Below are 9,434 nucleotides of genomic sequence, written 5' to 3'. Positions count from 1 at the left end.
CTTTAATGATGCTTCAGCCCATCGGTAAACACTTTAGTGGGGACACATGCGGTATAAAAGCATATGCTTTTAGCCAAGCGTCACTAAAGGTCTCAGCAGAACTGAGACATTCAATGACACTTCAAAAGCTTTCGTATATTTTGCGCTCTGAGCGTCAGCGCACGTGCATTTTTGTTTAAGTAGCTATGGATTAAACAGCTACCACTCACTATCTCTCTATAGATATAGTATTATGTCATCTGATATCATGATGGTTTGTTCCACCATGAAGGAATGAGTGCAAAATAGACCCGTGACCCTTTTAGAGGCGAAAAGAGTGGCAAGATGCGTATGGTGTTCCGTCAAAGAGCAAAAAAAAAAAGGAAAACAGAGGGAACCATACCATGTTACGAGCAAAGCAATGTTTATTTTTAGAAAAGCAAACTGGGGTTAGGCAGGTCCCTACCAGTTGAGATTTGAACTTGCAACTTCCCAACACAAGGTGACGTGCACTAGCTGCTCCTACCAATTTATTACTGTTTGTTGGCTCGAAAATTGACTCAATAGTTGCTATCTAGCCAATGGATCGGTTGCTCGTCAAATCTTAAACATAATATCACCATCACTGCATAGTAACGTGCAGAGTTCCGGAACACAGAAACGTTGAGCGTCCATGGGACACACACATTTGCTACAATCGAGTTGGGATCACATAATGAAAGTTGCTTCGACCCAATCTAACCTCATAAATGTGCTCAGCATGCTCTATTTAGTAGGAATCGACCCTTGCATTATATTTATTTAAATAAAAAAGATGTTTTTATAAGTTAGAAAAAATGGATGCATTAATAGCTGTTGATGTTTGGATTTTTTGAAAAAACTGCGTACAGGTTGGATTCCGGCAATACAAAAGCTGGTTCCCACTAATAAAACCATGTAAAACACATCTATGGTATTGGATGTGAGAAAAAAGTTCAGTAAAAAAAATTGTCTGCTTAGTCTATTGTAAATACATTACTGTAGCAAACATTAACATATATATATATATATATATATATATATATATATATATATATATATATATAGAGAGAGAGAGAGAGAGAGAGAGAGAGAGAGAGAGACTATATCACGATTTCACATATAATCAACTAATCATACGCATTTATTTTTCCTTTTCTATTTTTTGCTTAAGTCTAACCTCATAGATGAAATCTTCATACTTCGTTTAATAGGGATTGACTGTTGTATCACAAGAATTTGACATGTATACACGCAATGCAAATTTTGAACATTGTAAATGTAGCTAAACTTTTAACTGAAAGAATGCATGTATTTTAGTTAAAAGAAATGCTATCCAAATGTGGATTTCCACTAAATCGATCATTCTCAACTTATTTACAAGGTTATTGAGTCAAGACTTGCATATATATATATATGGTGGTTAACATTTGTTCATGTTGACAATACCTACAAATGAGTTTTTTTTTCATTTTTTTATTGTTTTCATAACACTAACCTTACATGTGTGATCTACATGTTTAGGTCAGTGGAGGTCGGCTCTTAGATCCTCCAATTGCGATGTGTAGGCACGATTTTATGAGCTTTGAAAAATCAACAACATACAATGTGCGATATTTTCTTAGCTTATAAAATCATGTTTTTTTCATAAAAAACACATGATCCAAATGCCGGTTCCTAGTATTTGGACCATGGTAAATCCTTCCATGAGGTTGGATTGGGTCAATAAGACCCGTGATGATTTTCAGCTCATTCGGACAGTACTCAGATCATATATATATATATATATATATATGCTTCTTTTGGGGTAATGTACGACCATAACTTGTGGTGATACACACTTGAGTTACAATGGCACAAGTTTTAAAAACAAAATCTAACCTTTGGATCATATTTAGTAGTCTTTATTTTCTATATCCATGTGTTAAAAGTTGATTCCAACATGATGTTTTATGTCATTTTTAAATCACCCTTATCTTCATGAATTGCCAACAGTTGATTTTTCACCATCTCAAAAAGAGAATCTTATGGTATATTAGATGTGATAAAACCTTTTAACATAGTAAATAAATGATGCTAAACACATTTGTATGGATAGATTTAACATTTGGTGGCTGGATTCATACAAACAAGAGTGTTTACCACCATATGTTGTCATGGTATGAAACCACCATATATTCTCTCTCTTTATATATATATATATATATATATATATATATATATATATATATATATATATATATATATATATATATATATAGTGTGTGTGTGTGTGTGTGTGTGTGTGTAATGGTTGCCATGAAAGCTCCACTCATCTAGTAGTGGTAAATTGTTGAAGGGATGCCACAAGTTTGAAATTATGGTGCACTTTTCTTGCAGCGAGTACCTAATAGGCAAAGGGGACTTGGGGATTTTACTCGGAAGTTATTGAAGTATTTTTCCCTTGTGTACAAGTGTGAAATCATCTACCAGTTTAGTATTCGTATTTGGTGTACACGAGACACCTCTCTCTCTCCACATCCCAATGTAAAAATTGTGAAATCTTCAACCACTTTATTCTTTGAAATTGTCTATCTAAATATCCCTAGTTTGCATTTTGATATGGTGCTCGTCTTTCTTTCTTTTTATAGTCAAGTTGGGGTTGGGCAGACCCCTATCAGTTCATTCAATGTTGATCAAAACTGCATGAAGATTGTTACAAAGCATATACATCTGGGATCGAATTAGGAGGTTTATCCTTCGAAGTGCAACCGGATCCCAAAACACTAAGTGCAGCAAGGTGTCTGACCATTGCATTGAATGACTTTGAAATACGAATGACTTTAAAGCGATTGAAGGAATAACATAAGTCCAAAATGGAGTCCTGGATCAAACCTGGTTTCCCTCTACCTTCTAGTTGATTATTGATCATCCTAACGTGATGTCTGCGAGATGATTCTAAAATGATATTACTCGACAGATTAAGCAATTTAAATATCTGTATACAGGCATCCCATTCTCTCTCAAAGACAGAGTTTTGTTCCCTGATCCACCCTGAAAATAAGAATTGACCAGCTGAATCTCTCTGATAGTGTACCCAATTTGCCAATGATGGGCGATGATGATACTGTAAACTTTAACTTTAATCCAACCATTAGGAGGTGGAATCAATCCACCTGCATATTTCCAAAGTTGGATAATAGGATGATTAATATTCGGTGCAATCCGCAAAACTTGTTCCCTAACTGCAGCAATGCGCATACAAAAAAAAATATAGATGTTAATCTTACTGTAAATAAAAAGAAAAAGAAAATTGATGCAGAACTTGGAGCCACCAAATCAACAATCTTTAAGTCCCATCCCTTTAATATAATGCTTAGCTCCATTATCCACAACTTATGGCAATATTTTTTTCTTATTTTATTGTGACTTTATTCCTAGTAGCCGTTGTGAATTGGAATATTAACATGGTGGTGATAAAAGTTGCCCTAGGCCATCAAACCTAAACTTAGGGTCGTGCATTGTGGACTAGGGTTTAAGATACACCATGGTACTAGAAATCAAAATCTAACGTGGTTGTTGCTATATAATTGAAGGCAAATATCAAACCCTACGACAGGGTCCAGCTATGGTGATAAATAAGATGACCCAATTAAGATCTGAGTCCGGACATGAAGGTCCGATTAATACATGGAGCCGGGTATAGTTTGTGAAATTTTATACCAGACCCCGGGCCCAACTGGAGTTCCGATTAAGACACAAATTTTCAATGTAAAAATGATAGAAAATATTATTTTACCGAGTATGACCTGGATCTGGTTCATGTAGTTCTTATTTGGTCTGGGTATGGTTTCTCCTATAGTGGGTCTGATTAAACCAGGGTCCAGACCCGATACCATACCCAAAAATTGGAGCCAAGTCTGGTTCCACCTGGGTCTGAACCAAACCCGACCCGATCACACTCCTACATAGAAGAGAGTACTATCTTCTCTGCTATGGCGAATAAGACACCCTTGATTCTCGGGTGGAAGAAAACATTGCATACCATGATATGACATTGTGAGAATAATTTTAGAACATGTAAAAGCGATGCTCAAAAGGGGAAACCCAAGATGCTCTCCCATTCATGATAAATGTATCAATTTTTTTGAGTTTCTAAGCACAAAGGACACTGCACCCTTTTTCTTTTGGCCAGGCGTTCTTTTGGCCAGGCGTTCATGGTTTGGTTCACGTGCTGGCTCTGGTGTACATCATAATGCAGGAGAGGAAACGGGTAGGGACCTAAAAGGGTTCCGGACCCAAATCGGATCACACAGTCCAATTCACATTCGGACAGTCAAAACCTAAATTCCACTCCAACCTGTTTAACATGATAGACCTGTAAACCCTTGTAAAAAAACCACTAAACTTGTTTGGGTGGACCAAATTGATCCAAACCCATACAGGTGATCTCCATATCTTGGGAGTTCTGGATAGAAAACTTGGACTTCCAAATGAACATGATCCTGCCAAACTGGAGCCAATGCGTATATTTGAGAACAGGCTGGATATGGCTACGTTTTTTCAACGCTAGATCTGGGTTTGGATCCATATCCGACACAGATGTCATAGTAGATTCCAGAATTTTTATTAGTCCCCTTTTTTTTCTTTTCCTCTTTTCTCTCAAGTCTCTTATAGTTAGCATAATTGCATTAGAGGCTTGAAGTTATGGGCTCATCCCAACATTAAGGTTCCTACTTTTGTCTTGTGGCACTGGTAGGAATGCAATGGGGAGGGATCCAAATGTGATCCAGCTAGTATATATCTTAATCGAGGTTGGTTTCTGAACAAATATGGTCAGGTTTATTTGGATCCGTGTGAGAGTCATAAATAATATCCAAATCCATGTTGAAATTTAGTCTACCTGACCCGTTTCACCTTTTCCACATGAAAAACGATAAGTACACTCACCGCATCCATATTTACACTCTAGGTATATGCTCTTATTTATAATAAAAGCTTCCTAAGTCAACAAAGGATATATCCTTATCTAATGAGAAGAGACTGACATGGTTCCATATGAATCCTACAAAACACTGAACTATTAGGATTCAACTATCATTAAGAAACATAGTCAAAAGACCAGTGCCATATGAATCTCTACTCTAACAACTCTATTCAACTATCATTAACAAACAAAAATGTCAAACCCATCCAACCCAATTAGGATTCAAACTAAGACAAAAATAAACATAGTCAAAGACCCAGTTAACACTAAACTTCACCACTACCTCTTAGTGTTGACTCTAAACTCGCAATGCCGAGTTCACCACAAAACTTCTCGAACCGAGTCATTGCCAATGACTTTGTCAAAATATCAACAACCTTGTTAGGTGAAGAAACTAGAACCAAATCAATATCTTTTGTAACTACCTTTTTCTCTCTTGAAGTGATGATCAATCTCAAAGTGTTTGGTCTTGGCATGAAACACATGATTATATGCAAGCTGAATAACACTCTTATTATCACATCTAAGGAAGACGAGATAAACTGTCTTCTGTCCAAGATCACTAAGAAGACACACAAGCCATGTCGAATCTTGCATTGCCATATTTGCTGCTCTATATTCAGCTTCTGTAGAAGAAAGTGTAATTGGAGGCTGCTTCTTACTTCACTATGAAACAACACCTAAACCGAGACCTACAAGTATCAACATCATTAGTGTGCTTTACCTTGTACACCCACTTGCATGAAATGGGTTCAACTCTATTTGGTAAATGTACTAGATCCCAAGTTTCATTCTTTTTGAGTACTTATCTCTTTTAACATAGCATCTTCCCAAACATCAATGCCCTTAGTTTCCTCGTATAAATTAGGTTCTAACTTTTTTATAGTACGAGACAAGTGATAATGAATTATAGAGAAATTATAATAATCTCAATCTTTATACCTTTCAATTGGTGCTTTGGCCCTTAACGGTCTCTTTGGCTGAATGGGTGTCGAAGTATTAACTGTATCATTGTGCTTTTGCTTTATTGTTGTTTTTTTCTTAGCTTTTTATTTTGCTCTTGAATCATGCATACGAAATTTTCTTGAACTTTTATCATTTTTAGGAGAAGAGTAAGGAGATACCTAAAGACTCTTGTTTGATGTGCTGGGTTGCTCCATTTTCTTTGGTGAAGGTGGTGAAGGAGATCTAATTGAATCTGACATGTTATTTATGTCATAAATATATGAAAGGACACCGCTTGAATCCCACCAAAATGATTTTTCATCAAAGACTATAGGTCTTGACACATAGGCACATCGAGTAGTAGGATCAATGCATCTCCAACCTTTAATTTCTTCTATCATAGCCAACAAAAATATACTTGACAAGCTTATCATCTAACCTGAGTCTCACAATATTTGGAACATATGTGATGCATACACATCCAAATACACACAAGTTGGAAACATCCGGGCCTGTGACTATACACATTTTCATATAGAGAGATATTACCGATGAGTTAAGATGTGTCCTATTGATTATGTATTAAAATGCACATGCATTCAACCCGATACTCAAGTTTCACATTCTTTGTATATACCATGCTAAGAATAGTCTCACCCAAGTGCCTATTCTTTCCCTCAACCACACCATTTTACTCTGATGTATTAGCATATGAAAACTGTTTGTGAATCTTATTCTTTTTCAAGAAAGTGGCAAACTTGTGCGATTTATATTCACCACTAGAATATGATCTCAAGCAACTAATCTTAGAAAATAATTTATTCTCAACTAATTCTTTGAATTTACAAAACTTTTTAAACACATTAGGTTTTTTCTTAAGAAAATATGCCCAAGTATATCTACTAAAACCAGCAATAAATGCCCACCGTACACTGGAATCTTATTTGCGAGGGTGTGCATACCTTTCCAAATACATCGATGTGCACCAATTCAATTGGCCAAGAAGTCCTACCTAAAAGGAAATTTGTGTAACTTCCATACTGACAACCAACACAATGTCTGATTTTTGCTTACAATGATGGCAAACCATATAACAAACTAGGGATGGCAGTGGGGCGGGGCGGGGCGGGGGACAAGGTTTCCACCCCCGCCCCGCCTCAAAATTTTATCCTCCACCCCCGCCCCGCCTCCGCGGCGGGGATGGATTTTATCCTCCACCCCCGCCTTCATCCCCGTTTCATGTCCTCCACCCCCGCCCCGTCCCCGTCCCCGTCCCCGCCCCGTCCCCGTCCCCGCCCCGCCCCCGCCCCGTCCCCGTCCCGACCCCGCCCCCGTCCCCGACCCCGCGGGATGAGCGTGCTCGTCACCGGCGCCGCTGGCTTTGTCGGCACCCACGTCTCGCTCGCCCTCCGGAAGCGCGGTGACGGTGTCGTCGGCCTCGACAACTTCAACGACTACTACGACCCCTCGCTCAAGAAGGCCCGCCGTCGAATCCTCGGCGACCACGGCGTCTTCGTCATCGCCGGCGACATCAACGACGCCCGGCTCCTGGCCAAGCTCTTCGACCTCGTCGCCTTCACCCACGTGATGCACCTCGCCGCCCAGGCCGGAGTCCGGTACGCTATCGAGAACCCGGCGTCCTACGTGCACAGTAACGTCGCCCGGCTCCAGGGTTAGGAAATTAGGGAAGGGAGTTAGGGTTAGTAAACAGTTCATCTGAGTTGGGGGCGGGGATGGGGCGGGGCCGGGACGGGGATGGGCCGGGGGCGGGGCGGGGATGGGCCGGGGCGGGGCCGGGGCGGGGATGGGGCGGGGCGGGGGAACGTGCCAGTCCATCCCCGCCTCCACCCCCGGACGGGGATGGATTTTAACCTTCATCCCCGCCTCCATCCCCGTTTCATACCCTTCATCCCCGGTCCAAACGGGGCGAGGCGGGGCGGGGCCCCGCTTTCCCCCGGTCCACTGCCATCCCTATAACAAACCATGCTAATACATATATTTGAGTCTATTATAACTCACATGACCAAGGCTATAGTGCATAAGTCAGTAGTCTCATGCTTCAAAGTACGATCAACATAAAAGTTACCAACAGATATAACATATAACTTATCAATCTTTTTAGCAAATATCACTAAATCACTAGACACTTTAATGTTGTCATATACCTTCACATCATTGGGGCCAAATACAACATAAAAAAAAACAATTGCTAATCTAAGCAACTTAAACAAGATTCTTTTTCATAGCTGGCACATAGTATATATCGTCCACTGGTTGAAAAGTACTTGAAGACAGTCAAAACCAAGTTGCCTACACTGTTCTGCATCATCTGCAGTAATAATAATATCTAACTCTTTATACACACGCAAGTCTGTAAACAACTCTCGTCGGCTAGCCAAGTAAGCAAAACACCTAGAATCAATGATCCAATCAAAAGTGAAGTTAATGTCTGTTGACTTTGGTAACCTAGAAGCGCATACATAAATAACTGCTAAAGTAATTGCCAATCCTTCTATATCTTTCCCTTAAGTAATACTATGAAAAGCATAGTTACCCTATTCTTCAACCTATAATCTTTTTTAACACGACCCTATTTTTCACACCTATAACAAGCTCCTTTAATGCGTGACTTTTTATTATTATTAGGTTGATAAAAATTTATCTGCTTATTATCTTGAGTGTCTCTCATTTCCCATTTTTCATTTGAAAACTTATTAAAATGCTTCTTTCTTTTCTCAAAAAACAAAGTTTTATCCTTTTTCTTAGAGGATTCACCAATATCATTCATTTGATTCATGATTCACCAATAAATTTTTTAATTCAAGCAAAGTTGGTTGTTTAGGTCAACCCGCTAAACTAATTAAAAAAGTGGTATACTCTCTGTTCACTATAAGAAAGAAATCTATGGATTAACGACAGACGTAATTCGTCGCTAATCCATCGCTAAACAGTTTAGTGATGGACTAGCGATGGATAACTTTCATCATAATTTCCTAGTCCCTAATTAGAGACAGAACATATATGTTGCTACTTCCATCACTAATTTACGACGGATTAGCGAATGTAATGATCCATCGCGAGGCCGTCGCTAATCCGTAGATATTTTGTTTTGCGACAGATACACATCCATCGCTATTGTAGAGATGGATTATAATTCGTCGCAAAACATCGGCCGATTCAGTTTTGCGATGGATAAATATATGTTCCTAATCTGCTGCTAAATTGGAGGCCGATACTAATTAGCAATAGATATTATATGTCGCTAATCCGTTGCAAAAATTTTAAAAAATAAAAAAATTTATTCAAAATATAAATATCGAGAAAAAATTTCTTGTTATACAATTTATATATCATGTGTATAAAAAATAAAGTATATATAAAAAAGACAAATACAAAGTAGGTGAAACAAATTTAACACAAGTTATAAGTGAAACAAAATTAACAACACAGTATCATCCTCGCCAAGTTCTAATTTGTTACAAGTGAACATATACAAAGAGTTTTGTTTGAAACAAATTCAACAGAT

Source organism: Nuphar pumila, chromosome 14, assembly GCF_984573655.1.
Source record: "Nuphar pumila chromosome 14, dmNupPumi1.hap1.1, whole genome shotgun sequence".
NCBI classification, from domain to species: domain Eukaryota; kingdom Viridiplantae; phylum Streptophyta; class Magnoliopsida; order Nymphaeales; family Nymphaeaceae; genus Nuphar; species Nuphar pumila.
This window is presented reverse-complemented; position numbering follows the sequence as displayed.